We start from the raw sequence: 18,992 nt of genomic DNA, 5'->3' as shown, positions 1-18,992 counted from the left end.
CGGCGTTGCTCCAAGCGCTTCGCGCGCGCCCATAGACATTATGATAAACGAGTTAAACAAGATGAGTTTGCTTGAGTCCCCGCGAGAAGACCACTGGACAGGTCAACGTGCACTATCAAGAGCGATAAGGATAGCGTGGGAATACCTACTTAGGGCAGAAGTTTTACATAATCCTTGTAAAGAAGATAACTTTTAGGAGAGGACATACAGATGGCTCGCTTCAGTGTTGGGAGAAAGCTCCTGAGCACAATAAAGAGAAACATTGTTCGAAACTTAAGCGACCAAAAATCTCACCACCGACTGGAATAGGATAAAAACAGAATGGCAAGATATAATAAGGGATTGTATTGAAGATGTTCCAGCGCCCAGCGGTCATGCGAAGCAAGCATCATGGTGGGGTAATGGACCTAAGGTAAGGGTGGTCTTCAACGGAGGTAAGTACACGTGGTGCACCCTACTTCATGGACCGGACGCTCACCGGACCCGGGAACGTTTAACATAACACGAAAGGGCACCCAATATTTTTTATATTAATTTTCTTTCCCTTTATCAGCTCAGCTAGGACCATCAGTGGATTGTTTAACGAGCTACGTACAGCTGCTTTATACTATAAGCGGCGAATTGAAAAGCTGAGATAATGCAATCGATAACACTTCCCATTCTCCCAGCGATTTTCTACCAGCCTGCTGCCTCACAAGCGGAACGGGAGATTCTTATAAGGTGTGGGGGGGGGGGGGTGCAGCTAGAGAATTGATGCTCTGGAAGAGCCAGAACGGCGCTTGGAATGGTCAGTGAAGCAGCCTAGGAAAAAGTTTCGAATGCCATTTTTTGTCATATAAAAATGAATTCATTACAGTGGCGACTCTCGCAGTTTTTGGATCGTGGCAATAACTGCGCGGCGCAGCAGTGTCTCTGGTGAAAATGGCCGACCGGCGACCCATCTTCCTCTCCTCTCTTTTGGGCCTTCTGGTGCTGATGTTGAGCGCATTGAATTACCAGGGACCTTCTGGTAGTGATATCAACCACCTTGAATTGCAGCAATTGTCCGAAAAGCTTGGGGAATAATTGCTACTGCGTATCGTCTCGATCCCTGGGATCAGATTCGGCACTGCGCTAACATTTTCAGTGGCAGCCTTTTTCATGAGAAGTGGCACCTTTTTTTAGCCAATTAATCAGTGTGAAACCATCTCGAACCAGCACTGAACATACAGCGGCCCGCTCCAGCCCGTGCTCGCTATGCCCGGAGTCCATGTCCCACCTGCCTTTGCCGCCGAGGTCCGGTCGATGTGGAGGAGTGCTGGCGGGCGGGGCCGTCCCCGCCCCCGCTCCCGCCCCCGCCCCGTCCTTCCGACGACGAGCGACAAGACGACGACGGCCGCCGCCGACCAACCAACCGACGACCGAGCGGCAGTCGGCGCCGCGCGGCCGCGCAAAAATCGGCCGCCACGGCACCGCGCGAAAAATCGCCCGACAGTCGGCGACGGGCGGCGGAAAAATTGGCGCGCGCTCCTCACTCGATCTTGTTGTAACCTTGGACCGGTCCGGCTGGCGACATGTGCACGTACGCGTACCCGTCGCAGCTGGAGATGATGCAGCACCAGTTCGGCTCGACCTTTCCGCAGGTGAGTTTCGGAGGGACTCACGGCGTCCCTCCGTCCCTCCGTCCCTCGGTGGGTCCAGGTGGAGAGGCGGTGTGACGTCTGGTCATCAGCGTTATGATGCGCCCGGCGGCAGCTGTCCGGCAGCAGCGGACTCCCTCATCTCCATACCAATGCCATCTGCCCGTCTGCACAGCAGAGTGGGTAGAGGAGGGAGGGGGACCGATAGAGAGCAGCGGGAGAGCGGCAGTGAGGCCAGTGAGGGCCGTCGCGGACGGCCGCGGGACGGAGCTGGCCGGCGCCGGGCCGGGCCGGGGTGGGGTTAGGTCATGACCGTGGGTCAGGTCGCTGTGGTGGGGTGGGTCGCGGAGTGGACTGGTGGTCGGCGGGGCAGCAGCTGGGGTGTCGATCTGTCCTCTGATAGGGCTGATGGCCGGCTGGACGGGCTCGTCACATCCAACAATGACAGGTATGTGCAACAACTGTGCAACGGAACAATCGGCGGGCTACCAGCCATGGAGGCCGACCTCGCTATGTGATAATTAATGTCACACAAAGAGGAGAATCTACATAAAATTTGAAAACACAGGATGCGTGTTTTGAACTGTGATTTATTATATGTTCCTTGCTGCTATCTCTGTTTCCATGATAAACATACCTTAACTTGTAACCACCTAACGAGGAGAGCTAAACGTTTTCATTAGGAAACAACTTTTGCTTGTCAGGATCATACTTTATAGGTATTGGTGACAAGGGTTTGGTGAAAGGAACAGCTGCTTTTTAATTCTCGATGACCTTGAAAAGTGGGATAAGTAAGGGGAACTGCTCATTAGTTTCAACGGCTTCTAAGTAAAGTCCTTTATTACTTCAATGTTTCCAATTTGCTATCCTAAGAAACGCCTTTGGAACATACAATTCATGCTGCGTTTGGCAAAAGAAGTGATTTGTTTGTCCGTCTCCGTTATTTGGGATTATATGGTAAGCTACTTGAGCAGGCCGTTTTGGCATTTGTTGCCACAATTTGAGGTAGAACAACATCTTTTGCCAAAGATATACAATGACAACGGCAGGCGATCCAAAAATGCAAAGACTGCAAACTCTAGTTACTTACTCATTCAAAAGTGAAACACATTTTTCTGCTGGCTGGCATGAACTATCCGAATGAACTCTCAGAGACATATGTTGTGGACATCTATGAAAATGTCTGTTGCTTCAATGAGAGGTGAAATAAAACGAATAAGCGAAAAGAATGACAGGCTTACAACGCTGACACTATCATACTAATATCTACCTGCCTAATATCACCTGCCTGATGCATTTCAAAATTTGTCGGTACTTTCTTAGGGACCCAGCACATCTCGTTGAGATCCAAATTACTCGTATAATGGTGGGAACGATCCTAATTTGTCCTTGCCCTACCCACCGAGGCCTGTTTGTATGCAGGTTTCCAGTTGGGAGCACACTTACATGGTGGGCCGCATAATTTATTTCAGCCAGATTGACTCTGAAGAAAGTCAGAACTAAAATAAGGGAGATGTGAGGGATTAGGGAAGGAAGGGAAAAGCGAGAATATATATTATAGGGAAGCATATTTTATCACGTTTTAGTACTGAGCTTTGCTCACATTTAATAGAAATCTTATTATGTCACCGACATGCAGCGTCACTGGTTTCCTCTCAAACCAATTCGTTTGTGTTTGTTTTTGTAGATATTTCGGCCGAGAATGGAGCGTTTTGGAGTGTGTTCACTTCTTACTTTGTGTACGAGCACATTCCAAAACGCTCCAACTCCTGCTCCAGATGACACGGAGCTGATCATGAGTGGTGTGATTGATTCCATTCTATACCTACTGAACACACCGGTGTGGTTTTTCAATATACATATAAATTTCAATACATTTCGTATACATTTTTCATATACATATACGCTTTGTAACAGTAGACACGGAATGGGGCGATATTCCTGTTCATACACTGAAAACAAGTTGAAAGAACGTTGTGCAAAAGCATCTTAAAATATTCCACACTTAGGTTTTTTGGGTATTAGGGTAAACTGGCTTAGAGGCGAAGCAGAACGTCTGGTTCATGAAGAACACACACAGTGTTTCACATAGACCGAAGACACGTGCTGCTTCTTCGCGTGCAGTCTTAACGGCCCCAGGGGGCTTCAACTCGACCAACACCGGTTCTTCTTCGTTCTCCCTAGTCACGTGATATTACGTCACACCAAGCGCGCGAAAGATAAACCCTTTGAAGGTTTTGTACGAACTAGCATCGGGTTTAAGAAGAAGGGGTTGTGGTTTAATCAGTGTAATGGCTTTCATCAAGACCACGCCCGCGGTACCACGTTCTAGCGTCCACCGGAAGCGATCGCCATTTTTCGATCGCGTTGGATCACGCTTTGTGCAGTGACGAGCGGCTGGTGCAAGACTGCAGGTGAATGGCAAGTAATGGAATATTGAAGAACTGAAATAAGGTCAATTTTTGGCTTGTCAAGTGTTGTGTATTATTTATATTACTTGTGATTGACAATAATAAGCAATATCACAGCGCTCTTCAAATGCATGGATGAATGCATTGGATGAAGACAATTCAAATGCAAGATCAATCAATGCAGTAAGTATCTATATGTTGTACCTATAAATGGCCCATAGCTTAAATTATGCATGTGGTATTTAGACAAATCTTCCAAATGAAGATAAATCAGGAATAGAATCAGCTTACCATTTTGGAATCAACTGATTTAGGTATAAATTTGGCTAATTTTCATAAACATATGTTCTTGCTGTTTAGTGCAATATTTTATCTAGCTGCACTTTATATGTCAAGTGCATTATTTTATTTTTTGGAGTAGGCTCATGGTCTCTGAAGTCAATCTAAGTTTCTTTACTCCCTGCCTGTTGAATAACGCATCCGCCCGACTCTTCATTCTAGGGGACGAGGCCACCTCCGCTCTGATTGAGGCCCTGGAGTCTGAGGAGAGCGTCCTGGCGCGCGGAGACGTCGACATCGTCGAAAACGCTGGCCTGAAGCTGGTGGTGGAAGGAGAAACTGTATGTGATTTGGGAGAATGCGATATCGCCACCCGGCTGCTGACATGGGCGATAGCGCATACATACTGTGTTTGGGAAAACATCCACTTGCTAAAGCTAAAAATGTGTTCATATTGTACAGAAAGCAACCCTGAGCGTGAAGGAATCAACCTAAAATAATTAAACATGCCCGAAAGGCTTTGGAGTTCTTTGGCTGGGATGTGTAAGGCAAGTGACACGGCCGAGGGGAAAGCGTTCCTGCAGGCTGATTGCGGGCTGATCGCATGGGCTGGTTGCGGGCTGGTTGTTCCTGACTGGAGACTTGCAGGCTGATTGCTCAGAGTAAAGAGGAAGGTAATACATTTTAAGGTGTATCAAGTACTGTGTTTGCGTAGCAGATGTGACGGCGCAGGTCGATAGCCATGCATGGGAGGTTCAATAAACGAATGAACGGGGATTTTGCGGTATTGCAATAGAACTGAAAGGGTTCTACAACCGATATTCAGAACACGGGGTGGTTTCGCTATAAACCTCAGGGACTTCTTCACAGACCCTTTGGGGTTCTTATCTAGGTGCTAAGAACGCTCTTATTATAAACCCTAAATCCTATAAGAGTCTTTGGAAGAATCGTGTGGATTCTTTTGATGAGAATGCAAAGCCGTCTACGTGAAGAACCATGGGGGTTCTGAAAAACGGTGGCATAACATTTTACCCCACAGGGGTCTAAATACCCCTGTACGTTCTTAACGTTCTTCCAAAGTGTTTTTGAATGCTAGCAAAAACAAATTTCTGAAGCCCCCTTTACATACACGTATAATGTATATCCTTTAGAGCTATAACTGAATTATGCCTTATCCAAAGCTGACTATTCGAAGCAGCCCAGCCTCTGCGGTTCGGTGAGCCTTGTGAAGCCATTCTCCGCCCGCTTCTGACCGGTGCTAAGGGGCCGGGGAGCCCAGTGAAGTGCTGTGGGCGGGCCGAAACAAAGCGAGCCGGATCCGCGACACTGGCTCAGCCACTGCCGCTGCTCTCTCACGCGAATGTGCCCAAATGGCACTTTGAAGTTGTTCTGTGGATTTGTGTGAATGGAAATGCTCAATAATTTGTGTTGCTATTTATTTATTTTTGTCAAAAGATATTGAGTGCAAGTTTCTCAACTTGCTTGCAGAGCCAAGCGTGAATTGTAGTACCTAACATATTTCGTTGTGATTTGAGAACAAACTCAAATCAGATGCTTGCATGCCTACGACGGAAAACTTTAGAAGGATGGAATGGAAAAATGTTCCCCATGGTGTGAGCTGATTACTGAAGTCCTTGCAAAGTAAATTGATCCAGCCCGCCCAGCTCCAGTCCATCCCCAGTCCCAGCCCCCTTCCTACCCCGTCGTGCCCGCCGCGGCCGCCGGCGCTGGGCCATTGTCCCTGGCGGACCCACCGGCGGTCGTCACGCTCCTGTTTCACGGTTCGCGGCGGCGGCGGCGGCGGCGGCGGCGGCGGCCGGGGGCGTGTCGTGCGCCCAGGCGCCGCCCCCGCCCCCGCCCCGGCCCGGCCCGGACAGCGCGGCCTCGGCGGTGGAGCCGCAGCCCGCCGCGCTGCCCGCGCCCGCGGCCGCGCGCCGGCGGCACCCGCTGCGGGCTGCGACACCGCGGACGACGCGACATCGGTGGATCAATATAAACAGAGGTGGCTCCTCAACTTCGTTTTATGTAAATGTGAAGACGAGGTCTTACATTATCCTTGGTAGCTCAGTTCCCATTTCAATACTAGCTCAGTTCATTGCTCGGTTTTATGTTATCCCTTTTTCAGGTTTGTCAGGGCTTGTGCAAGGATCATATTTTGAATAATTAAGATTTTATGACCTTATAATCATAGCTGTTGGAAAAAAGGTTAAAGCAAAAAAAATCAATAATTATTTCGAGGAAAAACATGTTAAATGCCTATTTCAAGGACAACTCTTCATCAGAATGCAGAGTAAAAAAAAAAAAAGATTGGCATTTGTATTTCAATGAAGAATTGTGCTCTATTGCTAAATATTTTTGCCTTAACTGTTCGTAAGGCTGTGAGGAAAGGAGGACAAAAAACTGAACTACTTTATGTCACATTTCTTCAAGACGTGGTTTCGCAATGCGCATGCCTAGTTAGGGTCGTGACTCGTGGACGCCACCCGCCATTTGCTGATCCATAATCCATTGATAGGTATTTTGGATGCGGTACAGTGTATTTATGTCATATCGCTTTGCTGATAATACCGTTGATTGTCTTTATTTCCTATTTTTTAAAATGTTTTTATCATTCTTGTAATCTTTTTCTCGAGTTCACAAAAAATGTTAATGATATCACCGACCGCGGGCTCACGGTTGCTACGAAAGGCGTTGCTTAACTGTTGCAACTTTCCAAAAAAATCCTCTCGGCTTTTCTGTGTAAACGACTGTGAACACCGACCACGCCACTGCCGCGCTGGTCTACACTGCTACGTAACCCACAACCAAAAATAATGCGACATTCACTCTCTGTGCGTCGAGCTGTGTCTAATTCGCTTCATTCCTTGCGCCTGCGTTTCTGCAATATCTCACCCGGTCGCAGACCTGTTCCAGGCTGTGTGGCTCGCCCCCTGCCTCCGTTCCCTCCGCCTCCACTCGCGATGATCGATCAGACCCGTTCCCTGCCACTGCTGTCGCTCCCACGCACTTTTATCGCCCGCCATGTCTGCTGGAGTCGACGTCGGTCGCCACCGCCGGCGGTAGCTGGGGAGGCGAGCGTTCTGTAAAATGGTGCGCCATCGCGGACCAAACGCACTGACTACTGGCGTAGTTGGCCGTCCGTCGGCCACGTAGAAGGCCGTTGGTCCGCACTGCAGGATTGTCAAGTCTCTGATTTCTGGCAGATTTATAATATCTTTTGACGTCGTACGGTGCCTCCGTCGTCTAGACAGTGCGTAAGAGTCAGTCAGGCGTGCTGTCAGTGCAGATATGCGTGCGCGCTCTGACGGATGTGCGTGTACTCAATGAACCCGGGTATCACTGAACAGATCTCTGCGAATTGTGCGTGTCTTAGACCCGGTCCGCTAGGCTTAAGGTAACGCAGGTAACCCCCGGGTTCATTGAGGACGCGAGGAGAGAGACAGACGTCAGTCGATTGCGTCAGTGAACGTGACGACCGGTCGTCCGTTGGAGTGGCATGTGGCCGGCGGATGGGAGACGAGTCCAGTGGCATCTGGCCGGCAGTCGCAGCAGCCATGTCGCCGAATTATGCAGCACTGGCGACGCCCGATGGTCCGGGACAGCTGGGGATGTCACTGATGTCGATCACAGCTCCACACGCGAGTCGTGACCCCCGGGAAGAGGCGTCTGTCTCCTGTTTGTCTGTCTCACAGGTGGCTACCGAGGCGACTCCATGGCGACACATTAGTGTGACCCGTTGACATGACCCGCTGTATCTACCGGTGACCTCTGGACGTGTCGGAGGCCCGTCGAGGCGCCCAGGCGCCGGTCTGTCCATTACCCCTCCCCGTCCCCCGCCAGAGTACAGCAGCACGGTCATTAGTCGGTGCATATTTCATGTGTTTGCCGGCCGGGAATAGCGTCTGGTTAGCTGCCGGTCGTCCGTTCACACCCGTGGTTCGTGGCCACTCGCGCCCGCTCGTAAAGGGCGCCTCCACTCGGCTTGTTACGGCCGGACCGTCTCGCTCGCCGGCTGGACGGCAGTCGTAATCGCTGCGACCGCCTGCGACTCCGCCGACGTCCCCGCGGTCCCCGCAACATTAATCCGAGTTTGATGTAATGTGTGTAATTTCCTGTGAAGTCTCGAGACGGCTGAGGCGTGAGCGGTTGTAATTGAATGTGAGCTCTGATGGGATGGTGCGTAAGACGGACTGGAATTAGGCTCGGCGATGGTTACTATTCAGTATTCGCCTTTTGAGTGGTTTGGGCAGATGCACACTGCATATTCGTGATAATAGATGGAAAGCATAACAGCTCGCCTTGTTGCAATTGTTATGCCTTTTCGTTATTTGCAAATGGATAATGAAATATCAACCTGTTTTATTACGATACCTATGTACTCGTATATTTCATCAGGAAAATACTGCCTGTGTTGGCCGTTACAGATATTGTAATAATTGGTTTCTAAAGGCTCATTTGCATTTCCAGGCGTAGTCAAGCATGATTCATAATTAAAAGGCACCAATCAAACTTTTAAGCAGTCTTTGAAGTTGTTACGAGTACGTCGGAAAATCATTTTCTCTCCTTTTTGCTTCATTATACTGGAATTCTTCAGGAGATTTGCTCCATTCATAGCTAATGATGTAAAAAGTGCCAAGAGAACAGCTAAAGCAATTTAAAGACTGCCCGGAACTTACGTCTGTCAAGACAGCCTCAGATTCAGATTCACTTTCAGAATCACATTCGGATCCCCTTAGATTTTCATAAAAACTGGTCCATGGGTACAGTTTTGGACGCTGATTCCAATGGTGAAGTCTGTTTTTCGCCACATATTATACTTTGGCCCCTAGAGGCATTCAAAGTTTTTTTGGGGCGAAGGGGGACCCCCTTAGATTTTCATAAAAACTGGTCTATGTGTACAGTTTTGGACGCTGATTCCAACGGTGAAGTCTGTTTTTCGCCACATATTATACTTTGGCCCCTAGAGGCATTCAAAGTTTTTTGGGGAAGGGGACCCCCTTAGATTTTCATAAAAACTGGTCCATGTGTACAGTTTTGGACGCTGATTCCAATGGTGAAGTCTGTTTTTCGCCACATATTATACTTTGGCCCCTAGAGGCATTCAAAGTTTTTTGGGGCGAAGGGGAACCCCTTAGATTTTCATAAAAACTGGTCCATGTGTACAGTTTTGGACGCTGATTCCAATGGTGAAGTCTGTTTTTCGCCACATATTATACTTTGGCCCCTAGAGGCATTCAAAGTTTTTTTGGGGCGAAGGGGGACCCCCTTAGATTTTCATAAAAACTGGTCCATGTGTAGGGGAGATCCGTGTAAGACGCCCAGGGTCGGTAAGAGGCCCCATCGCTTTTTTTACCAAACCAATAATGTTATTTATTTTTTAATGTTCTTGTAAAGCAGAAGCCCTCTTGAAACAACAACTCACGAAACCTGAGGTATCAGGTGCGTCGCAGCGACTTTTGGTAAGCCTGTTTCTGTTTTTGCCCCTTTACTTGCTAGATATATGCATCTTTATCACCCTTATATATCTGAAAAAACAATGGCTATCAAATGCAATCTTTTCTCATCGAAATTGTCACATGTTAGCTTCAGAATAGACCATGTTCTGGTGCGCTGCAAATGTCTCATAAACCATAAATATTGTGGACGTTAAAACACTGTATTTTTTTAAGAGGCCCTCCCTTCGAGGATGATAAAACGCCCCCCGATAAAAAAACGCCCCCGATGCTAAAACGCCTGCACCTGCGGCAGGCGTGGCATTCTTTTTTCAAGGAGTTTGTTTTTGTTTCTTTTTTCTGTTTCTTTTCTTAGAGGTTATAGGTACAATTTTCGTTGGTCATCAGCGTTTGGTTGTGCTAGTTTTCGCATTGTTCGAGCGCTTTGGAAGTGTTATTGGTTTCGATAACACCGTATTTGCTTAGCTTTTCGAAATAAAAGGCCTTGCAGCTATGTTCGCAAAGCGTCTTTTACAAGTCGACTTGACTTTTAAAACGCCCGATGGGGGGGGGGGGGCGTCTTACCATACCCATAGTGTAAGAGGCCCTTTTGCAACTTTTTCCAAAATGTTAAAGTTTACGGTTTGTGTACCCCCTAGATTCATTTTGAATGCAAATATGTATGGGAAAATGATGCATGCTCACAGCGCATGCACACGTTAGCGCTTAAATATTATCAGTTGTCTAAAAATAGTAACTGAGCTTAACCCTCGCATGTGTGCGGCGTTTGCCAGCTTCTAATGTGTAGGGGGGGGGTCGGTTGGACCCCCCCCTTGCCGTTTGGCCCCTGATCGAGCTAGAGCTTCGCGGAAAAAACGAGCGTGTTGCCCGTGACGAGAGGAAGCCGATGATACCCAATTTTAAGGTCCTAGGTCATTGGTTGACCTTCCAGGTCAGGTCAATGACCCAAAGTCGGGAAAATCGGGACCTGTTAGAAAGTCGTAAAGTGTGGCTGCTAAGGGGTTTTTCGGGGTGCTGATCACGAATATCGTGTTAGTTTTGATCACAGATAATGTCTTGAAGCATTTAGACCAGGTCGGGTCAGGTCAGGTCAGGTCAACCAGTAGGCGTCGTGACGGGTATTCGTAGTACGTGTCAACCGCCTCTGACAGCTTCGTAACATGTTACGAAGTCACCAAAACTACTTCGTAAATGTTCAAATGGTTGCTAAATTCGAATTCAGCTACAAAAACTAGCCTAGAAACATGTAAAACTCGAAAAAGTGACCCGAGGTCACCCGAGGTCACCAAAGGTCAATGACCTGACCTGACCTTCAGGTGACCTTGACACACACGGGAGTAACATCAAATCACATGTTTGAACGTTTGAAACCACGAAAAGCTTGCAAACACGCGGCTAGTGCGAGCCGACATACGCGAAATCGCGATTCCGGCCAAACATGGTCTCGGAAAAGAGGTCACAGGTCAAAGGTCATTTGGGTCAGGGTCATGAAATTTTCAGGGTAGGTGTAAAATTGATCAATGCGAGGGTACTGAAAGTTTCGTCGCGATCGGCCGCTTTTTACGCGAGTTATTCGCGAAAAACCATGGGGGGGGGGTCCATCCGACCCCCCCTACACATGCGAGGGTTAAGGGGGGGCCTCCTGCACCACTCTCCCCTACAGTTTTGGACGCTGATTCCAAAGGTGAAGCCTGTTTTTCGCCACATATTATACTTTGGCCCCTACAGGCATTCAAAGTTTTTTGGGGAAGGGGGACCCCCTTAGATTTTCATAAAAACTGGTCCATGTGTACAGTTTTGGACGCTGATTCCAATGGTGAAGTCTGTTTTCGCCACATATTATACTTTGGCCCCTAGAGGCATTCAAAGTTTTTTTGGGGCGAAGGGGGACCCCCTTAGATTTTCATAAAAACTGGTCCATGGGTACAGTTTTGGACGCTGATTCCAATGGTGAAGTCTGTTTTTCGCCACATATTATACTTTGGCCCCTAGAGGCATTCAAAGTTTTTTTGGGGCGAAGGGGGACCCCCTTAGATTTTCATAAAAACTAGTCCATGTGTACAGTTTTGGACGCTGATTCCAACGGTGAAGTCTGTTTTTCGCCACATATTATACTTTGGCCCCTAGAGGCATTCAAAGTTTTTTGGGGCGAAGGGGGACCCCCCTAGATTTTCATAAAAACTGGTCCATGGTTACAGTTTTGGACGCTGATTCCAATGGTGAAGCCTGTTTTTCGCCACATATTATACTTTGGCCCCTAGAGGCATTCAAAGTTTTTTGGGGGAAGGGGACCCCTTAGATTTTCATAAAAACTGGTCCATGTGTACAGTTTTGGACGCTGATTCCAACGGTGAAGTCTGTTTTTCGCCACATATTATACTTTAGCCCCTAGAGGCATTCAGATTCACTTTCAGAATCACATTCGGACCCCCTTAGATTTTCATAAAAACTGGTCCATGGGTACAGTTTTGGACGCTGATTCCAATGGTGAAGTCTGTTTTTCGCCACATATACTTTGGCCCCTAGAGGCATTCAGATTCACTTCCAGAATCACATTCGGACCCCCTTAGATTTTCATAAAAACTGGTCCATATGGATACAGTTTTGGACGCTGATGCCTGATTCCAATGGTGAAGTCTGTTTTTCACCACATATTATACTTTGACCCCTAAAGGCATTCAAAGTTTTTTGGGGGCGAAGGGGGACCCCCTTAGATTTTCATAAAAACTGGTCCATGGGTACAGTTTTGGACGCTGATTCCAACAGTGAAGTCTGTTTTTCGCCACATTTTATACTTTGGCCCCTAGAGGCATTCAAAGTTTTTTGGGGAAGGGGACCCCCTTAGATTTTCATAAAAACTGGTCCATGTGTACAGTTTTGGACGCTGATTCCAATGATGAAGTCTGTTTTTCGCCACATATTATACTTTGGCCCCTAGAGGCATTCAAAGTTTTTTTGGGGCGAAGGGGGACCCCCATAGATTTTCATAAAAACTGGTCCATGTGTACAGTTTTGGACGCTGATTCCAATGGTGAAGTCTGTTTTTCGCCACATATTATACTTTGGCCCCTACAGGCATTCAAAGTTTGTTTAAGGCGAAGGGGGACCCCCTTAGATTTTCATAAAAACTGGCCCATGGGTACAGTTTTGGACGCTGATTCCAACGGTGAAGTCTGTTTTTCGCCACATATTATACTTTGGCCCCTAGAGGCAATCAAAGTTTTTTGGGGAAGGGGACCCCCTTAGATTTTCATAAAAACTGGTCCATGTGTACAGTTTTGGACGCGGATTCCAATGGTGAAGTCTGTTTTTCGCCACATATTATACTTTGGCCCCTAGAGGCATTCAAAGTTTTTTGGGGCGAAGGGGGACCCCCTTAGATTTTCATAAAAACTGGTCCATGGTTACAGTTTTGGACGCTGATTCCAATGATGAAGTCTGTTTTTCGCCACATATTATACTTTGGCCCCTAGAGGCATTCAAAGTTTTTTTTGGGGCGAAGGGGGACCCCTTAGATTTTCATTAAAACTGGTCCATGTGTACAGTATTGGACGCTGATTCCAATGGTGAAGTCTGTTTTTCGCCACATATTATACTTTGGCCCCTAGAGGCATTCAATTTTTTGAATGCCTCTAGGGGCCAAAGTATAATATGTGGCGAAAAACAGACTTCTTCATTGGAATCAGCGTCCAAAACTGTACACATGGACCAGTTTTTATGAAAATCTAAGGGGGTCCCCCTTCACCACAAAAAAACTTTGAATGCCTCTAGGGGCCAAAGTATAATATGTGGCGAAAAACAGACTTCACCGTTGGAATCAGCGTCCAAAACTGTACACATGGACCAGTTTTTATGAAAATCTAAGGGGGTCCCCCTTCGCCCCCCCAAAAAAAAAAACTTTGAATGCCTCTAGGGGCCAAAGTATAATATGTGGCGAAAAACAGACTTCACCATTGGAATCAGCGTCCAAAACTGTACACATGGACCAGTTTTTACGAAAATCTAAGGGGGTCCCCCTTCGCCCCAAAAAAACTTTGAATGCCTCTAGGGGCCAAAGTATAATATGTGGCGAAAAACAGACTTCACCATTGGAATCAGCGTCCAAAACTGTACACATAGACCAATTTTTATGAAAATCTAAGGGGGTCCCCCTTCCCCCAAAAAACTTTGAATGCCTCTAGGGGCCAAAGTATAATATGTGGCGAAAAAGAGACTTCACCATTGGAATCAGCGTCCAAAACTGCACCCATGGACCAGTTTTTATGAAAATCTAAGAGGGTCCCCCTTCGCCCCAAAAAACTTTGAATGCCTCTAGGGGCCAAAGCATAATATGTGGCGAAAAACAGACTTCACCATTGGAATCAGCGTCCAAAACTGTACACATGGACCAGTTTTTATGAAAATCTAAGGGGGTCCCCCTTCCCCCAAAAAACTTTGAATGCCTCTAGGGGCCAAAGTATAATATGTGGCGAAAAACAGACTTCACCGTTGGAATCAGCGTCCAAAACTGTACACATGGACCAGTTTTTATGAAAGTCTAAGGGGGTCCCCCTTCGCCCCAAAAAAAACTTTGAATGCCTCTAGGGGCCAAAGTATAATATGTGGCGAAAAACAGACTTCAGCATTGGAATCAGCGTCCAAAACTGTACCCATGGACCAGTTTTTATGAAAATCTAAGGGGGTCCGAATGTGATTCTGAAAGTGAATCTGAATCTGAGGCTGTCTTGACAGACGTCCGGAACTTTTCTTTCCTCGTTAGCCGTAAATTGCATCAGAGTTCAGACTATTTACGGGTCAGACTTCCATCAATGCATGGTGCGAACTGCTTGTTCTATTTTAATGCCCAAAATCCTGAAAAGCTTATATGCATGATCAAGTTACAGGAGCCGTCGGTCTTAACCCTCGCCCATGTAGGGGGGGGTTGGTGCAACCCCCCCCTGAGGTTTTTCGGAAATAGTGCAAAAACGGCGGCGCGCAGCGCCGCCAAATTTTGGGTACCTTATGGGGCAAACCTTGCGCATCTTTTGATAAAAAAAAAAATTTGACCGGGTCATGTCAGGTCACGGAGTTATGACGTCACAAAGGGAACAGCCTCCGGCCGGATTTTCACAAACTGAGTGCCAACGCCCGAGGTCTCCTGCCGGTGGTACGGACATCGGTTGATGGATCGTGATGAAACTTCCCATGCATGTTGGGGCAAGTATTGGCTATCATATGGTATAAGAAACTTGACCGGGTCAGGTCAGGTCACGGAGCTATGACGTCACAAGAGGAACAGCATCCGGTACTATTTTTGAAAAGCGCCCGAACCACTATTTTGCTAATTCTTGTCACCTCAATGGGAATATGCAGCAATATTAGCTTCTATAGGGAGCAAATGGACCTTCCAAATCCAAAAATACAATCAGATTTCAAAAAAATTAAATTTTGATTTTTCGAATTTCTGCCGCCGACTGTGACCTTACCGACTTCCGGCGCTCCCAACGCGCCATTTTTAGAGCTAGGGAAACGAAATACATACCAAACGATAGAGAATTGATCAAGGAACACGATAGTGAAGGTTTCAAGTCGATATCTCCCACCGTTTGGCCGCAATCGCCGCGGAAAGTTGAAAAAAGTCTATTTTTCCGAAAATTTGACCTTTGACTGGTCAAAAGTAGGTCAAATGTTGACCTAGGACCAAAAAATATACCACCAATCGCGAGATCTCGGCGAGAGCAATCCGTTGGTCTTTTCCGCTAAGCTCTACGACGCTCCGTTTTCAAACGCCAAGGGGGGGGGGTCGCACCCCCCCCCCCTGCATGGGCGAAGGTGGCAGATCGCCGTTTACGGGCGAGGGTTAAGTCTCTTGTAAGTAATTATGTTTTTTTTAGATCGATATTGCTGGTTATATGACACATTTTATATTTTTACACGACTCCACTCTACTCTTGTGGTTGTAACATCTGACAGACCAGGTTCAGTCATAGTTCCGGGGCCAATGACCCCTCTGAGAGGTGACGACCTCCCCTCCCCCCTCTCTCCGTGCCATGGGAGCGTGCTCGACGCACGGGACCCCTCCCTCCGTCCCCTGCGCCCCTCCCCTCTCCGGCATCATATCCAATTGCAATGCAACAGTGGCCATCACTCACTGGGGAAAAACGCCCGCGGCCGTGTCATCCAGCCTGGGAAATTCAGGCGCGCCCTCGGAAAAAGGTGAGCGCCCCCGGTGGTGGCGGCCGCCGACCCGGCACCGGGGCCGCCCCGAGCGTCGGCAGATGACAGGTCATGAGATGATTTCCGCAGTTTTTACGCACTTGTGTTCGTCTCTGGCGACGACCACTTGTCGCCAGTGACGAGACGGAGACGGTGGCACCGCTGTCTCGCCGCACGGGGAGGTGACACTGCTTTAAATGGGGGAGGCGTATGCCGCTGCTTCACAGCTGACTGAGGAAACATCGTTTCTTCAGCGCAAGGGACGCAGTGCTTTAGACGCCCTGTTGGTGTCAATGTATTCCTGCCTGGGGTGAACGTTCTTGGGGTGGAACAGGGGGATGAACGCCCCCTTCACTTCATACAGCCTTCCCAGCCGCTATACTTAGTGCTACGGCTTATCTCTGCCAGAGGGAACCGGGTGGGCCATTTATCAAAAGTCGAACAACTCTCATTTCCATTTTAGAGCAGATAGTGTCTTCTGGCTCAGATAAGAATGTGAAATGGGCTCTTCTTTTCGGGCGATCTGCAAAATTTGGCCGTATTTCGAGGGCCGCCGACCCGGCAGTGTCAGAAAGTTTATTTTATCTATCATAATAATTCTTGGATAAAGAGCTCGGCTTATTAACCCTTTCGGGATGAACTATATACCAAGGCAAAATTATCCCGGACCCGATCTTCCGAAACATTTTGCAGTGTGAACCAGGCATAGTTGGCGTTGGTTGGGAAATCATCGAACACGACAACGGATTATTAGGTAGTCGGGAAGTTAATTTCAATGAGTGCACTTACTTTCGCATCTGTAGCTGTCTGCTTGAACTCGGCATGATGTGCCGGAGCACATCACTGGATAGCCCCTCATCACTCACTGCACTTCAGTTCTGCATCAATCAAATGATTACTTCAACATCAATGATGCATTTCACGCCTGAAACTCAGCACAGCAGTCATTTTCCTCCCTAACAACAGTGATAGTGAGCACTTCAACCAGCACTTGTCCTGCACCGATCACGTCCTCTATTCCATGGGGTGATCCATCAGTCGAGCTCTCATCTGTGTTGACAGGAGGTCATTAGGCTGTGGACCGTGCGTTAGCCGCATCTCTCATTACTTTGCAGTGGGCAGCCGTGCGGCCGTGCGGCCGTGCTGGGATTGAGAATGGTTGGATTATCCAGGAGCAGCGATGCTAGACGATCGTGGGTTGATGAGAAGCTGCAGTCGTTTCTGGATGCTGGGATGGTTCTTGTTTATTTCATTTTATTTCATTGTTCAAAAACGTTGATAAACAGATGTTGATAAATAGATGTTTTCTTGTTAGCGATGCGTTATATACTTCGGTTAACGTTACAATTGCTAATGATTTTCAGTTGACTTGTTCATTAAACTTTGATGCTCGATTTTTCTCTACTAGATTCACCTCTAATACCTATTCCTCCGTAGCCTGACCCAACCATTTCTTCTTTCCTTTCCCTAAATGCCCCTGGATCCGCCTCTGCCACACACCCCTATTCCCCGCTCACCAAATGCCGCCCCTGGCCGCCGCGCCGGCGCGCCACCGAGGCCGGAGCGTCCCCTCGGCCGTCGGCGGGCATTTTTACCTCTCCTCCCCTCGCTCCATTGGGATTTTTTCGTTGGCCACTGGTTTTTGTTCGTCCCTCCTCGGCCGTGTAGTGGGACGGCCGGCGACCAATCGGGGCGGCGCATTTTTACGGCAGCGCGCCCCTATTGACGGGAGGGACGGAGGGGAGGGGCGGCCGCCGACCGGCTGACACGGCTCGGGTCCGGCGGACGGCGCGGCGCGGCAGAGGAGCGGGGATGGAAAGAGAGGGAAAGAGAAGAGACTTGGAGCGAAGTACGACGGACGGAGAGAGAGAGAGAGAGAGAGAGAGAGAGAGAGAGAGAGAGGGGGGGAGAGAGAGGGAGAGAGAGAGAGAGGGGAGGTAAATGGAAAGGAGAAAGAACATAAAATATATTGAGAGATGGAAGGAAGCTGATGCGAAGTTGACGCTGGCCCCCAGTTTAGAATAAATCCTGCATCCTGGTTGAAACTGATGCGCTATCATGAAGAGATGCATCAAAAATTAAATGTTAAGTATTGCATGTCCAATTCCATTTTAGATACAATTTGCGTCTACTGGCTGAATCAATCCACCTCCCTGGCGCAAGGCCGATGATCGGCACTAACTCCTCCCTAACGGCCGTTAGAATGAGCCGGCACCCCGGTACAGCGGTAATGGGTGCTCCCGACACCGCAACTAGTCCCCGCTGGCGGGGGAGGCTGTTGCTGCCTGCTCCCAGTAGCTGGTAACACTAACGGCACATTATACGAGATGCACCGGGAGTGCTCACTGCCACTGACCGCAGCCCGGTCAGTTGATACGGGCCGACTGCCGGAGGGCCGATTTTACGGCTGCACTACACGACCGTATGTGTATGGCAAATGGTCAATCAAGTGGCTGATGCCCGCTCGTGCAGAAGTTGATGGCTGTGTGTTAAGAAGCAGTGTGTGGCGTGATTGCCATTGAGCGGGTGTGCGGGGGTAGTATTGTGGTCAGTTAGTGGTCGGCTGATAGGGGATGACGGGTTTCCAGTGAATGACAGGTATACACGGTTAACTAGGTCTATCCGTGATCTTTCAATACAAAGCTTGGCGTGGAAATTAAGTTATCGTACCAAATTATCAGTGAAATACTCTGTTCTGCATTTTGATGCATTTTTATCTTCATAGTGAATTTTAACGTGCAAGTGCAATAGAATCATTTTTATAAGTCCCGGCGCGGTTTATCAAACTCCAATATGTGATTTCAGTTCATGAAATCTATCCCAATGCACATGGCAGTGCAGGCTGGGCCCAGCCCAGTGCACGGTCTTGCCGAATACCAGATTAGCGCGAATTTAATCAAAAACCCGACTTTCGATAAACTGTTATTTATACCTATCAATGGGTAGGAAATTGTCCGAAGTTATCGGATAGAACCTTATTTTTAAGCCACTTTATCATTTGAGGACTTATATCCCTGCCGACAGTAGACCCACGC

The 18,992-nt window shown here is 48.1% G+C and overlaps 1 protein-coding gene across 2 annotated transcripts in view; it reads left to right on the top strand.

Moving 5' to 3' along the window:
- The first annotated feature begins 1,841 nt into the window (after positions 1–1,841).
- The window catches only part of LOC122393343 (zinc finger protein rotund-like), a 63,887-nt gene continuing 46,736 nt past the window's right edge, over positions 1,842–18,992 (top strand). The window contains exon 1 of one of the 2 annotated variants that reach the window (XM_043389278.1): positions 1,842–2,067. The gene's annotated coding sequence lies outside the window, so the exon portion shown is untranslated. The remainder of the gene's footprint in view (positions 2,068–18,992) is intronic. The other variant, XM_043389277.1, reaches the window with a different exon arrangement.

Source organism: Amphibalanus amphitrite, unplaced genomic scaffold, assembly GCF_019059575.1.
Source record: "Amphibalanus amphitrite isolate SeventyFive unplaced genomic scaffold, NRLGWU_Aamphi_draft 000531F_arrow, whole genome shotgun sequence".
In the NCBI taxonomy this organism is placed as follows: domain Eukaryota; kingdom Metazoa; phylum Arthropoda; class Thecostraca; order Balanomorpha; family Balanidae; genus Amphibalanus; species Amphibalanus amphitrite.
Note: the sequence above shows the minus strand (reverse complement) of the source record. Positions and strands in the feature narration are given on the sequence as shown.